The following is a 2,609-nucleotide window of genomic DNA, read 5'->3' as shown; positions in this document are numbered from 1 at the left end:
TAGATCAATTACTCACTGTCTACACACACACATTCCCGTCACGTTGTCACCCTCTTTTATATACCAGCTACCCTATATCTAGTAAATGCTAGAGCATTCGCCAAGGTACAGGATAGTTCTAGAAAGCAGAGGGCGTGAGAATAGTCACGTGATCTCGCTGACGCAACAATACTTTGGATCACGAAAGTATTAGACTGTTTGAATTTGAATCTACATAACAAAAAGACGATAAGCTTCGCGGTATCTTTCAGGTTATACCTAAGAATGCCAGCTATACGTCTGCTTTGGTGCAAAATGAAATTATTGAGACTTTGAAGAACGTTGTGCTTGGCAAGGTTATTTCTGATATTAAAGTTGCCAACATTCCCTGGTATACTATATAATCTGCTGGAACACGTGACTCAATGAACACCGAGAACATCTCAGTTGTAGTGCGTTTTGTAAAGGATGGAAAAGTGCACGAGACGTTGGTGGCTATGACTACATCGGAGCTACTGGACGCCGGCTCCTTAACCACTTCGATTCTTCAAGGTCTTGAATAATGTGGACTGGATGCCAATAACGTACTCTCTCACTGTTATAACAGTATATCAGTTACGTCAGGTAAATATGGCAGTGTCCAGAAAAGTCCAAGAATGGTTAGGGAGAAACGTTTCTTATATGCATTGCTTCATACAACAGTTGCACATGGTTATTCTGCACGCCATTGGAGAGAACAAAGAAGGGGAGAAGTTTTTTGGCACATGTAATACTCTATACAAATTTGTCCCTCATTCAGTGCTTGACCAATTATATAATGGCACAAAGTTAAAGCAGCTTATTGATCAATGTTGGTCAGGTCATCTAGCAACATTAGCCATTCTTGAAAATAATGATTGACTTGTTGATGTCCTGGAAATATGTATGTCAGTGTGATGTTAAGGTTTGTGTTGAAGCTGCTGGCTTACTAAAACAGCTATGAAGTAGTAAATTCATGTTTCTCGCATACTGCATACAGAAAGTGTTTTCCATCCTATAGCCTGTTGACAAACTTTTGCAGTCTCGTGACTGTGATATAATGGCAGCCATTCAGTTAATTCAGCAGCACATTGAATACCCTTAAATAACTACGGGAAGATAGCAAACAAACGTGTGACTTCATTACATGGTAACTAAAGAATCCCGACCTTGACGTCATAGTTCTTCTGAAATGGTGACACAAGTTACCAGATAGTCTACAAGATTCTGCAGTGTTGTCTTCTGTAAGGTACTCTTGTGATGAGCAAAATGGAGAAATGGTACAGAAGCGTCTTCTTGTGGATATATTGGATAGCTGCATTAAGAAACAAGTGAGCGATTTGGAGAGAGAAACTGCAAACTTGTCACATCTATTTCGAAATTGTGACCACAAAACGAGGCTTTCATTGTAGTGGCATATATTCGAAACCTAGCTGAGCAAATTGGGTTAGATACAGCATCGTCATTATTCGCAACGGAGTATGCTGTAGTAAAAACTTTTATCCATAAAGAATTCGACTCAGTTATCCACAAAGGCATAGGGGATATTTGTACTTTGTTGTACCAATTATGCAGTTGATTTTCTTATGTTTATCAAATCTATGCTGCATCATTTACATTTGGTGCCAGAATTGCAGTTTGTGAAGCATCATTTTCTACACTGATACGAGTCCTAACATCCTACAGGCGTTCAATGACACACCATTGCAAAAGTAGTCTAGTGCTTTTTGCACAACTATACAAGATCTGTGGGCTTTGATGAAGTGGTGCAAGCATTTGCAAAAAGTAATCAAAGAATTCAACTACACTAAGATTAATGTAACTATGTATCATATTATATATATAAATAAAAAGGGTATGCAGTCTCGTATTAGTCTCGTCAATGTGAGGTTTGGTTTTTGAAGAGATGTAGACAGTTAGAATAATTTTAAGAGTGCTCTATTTCATAATTCTGAATTTCGAGCTAAATTTAATTTTCTCAGTATACTAATTTTAATACACTTGAGATACTCTGGTGAAGACACAAAATCCAAAATTTTCTTGGGGGTCTCAAAGCATATCACAAAACCCCAGCTGGGGGTACTTCACTTGCTCGCGATTTTCATAGCTCTTTCAGAAACAATTGAAACTGGTGCCCCTCTAATATTATATGTGTTTGTATTACTGCCGACAAGCCTGGTCAAATACCATCCATTGTAGGCAAAGTGGGCACCTTGTAACAGATAAAAATCCACAACTCAAATATAGGTGGCAGAAACCGATCACATGACCCAGGCAACAGTACACAAAATAAAGAAGTAGAATCTTTATTCTGGAAACGATGCCAACAGGGTAGGGCTCACCAAGATATAGCTGCCAGTCATACCTTTTGCTCAACTCTACATACCTCAAGCAATTGATTGTTTTTGTTTGTTTGTTTTTGAATTTCGCGCAAAGCTACACGAGGGCTATCTGCACTAGACGTTCCTAATTTAGCAGTGTAAGACTAGAGGGAAGGCAGCTAGTCATCACCACCCACCGCCAACTCTTGGGCTACCCTTTTACCAACGAATAGTGGGATTGACCCTCACAACATCGCGCCCCCACGACTGAAAGGGCGAGTGTGTTTGGTG

This window comes from Limulus polyphemus, unplaced genomic scaffold, assembly GCF_000517525.1.
Source record: "Limulus polyphemus unplaced genomic scaffold, Limulus_polyphemus-2.1.2 Scaffold946, whole genome shotgun sequence".
Taxonomy (NCBI): Eukaryota; Metazoa; Arthropoda; class Merostomata; order Xiphosura; family Limulidae; genus Limulus; species Limulus polyphemus.
This window is presented reverse-complemented; position numbering follows the sequence as displayed.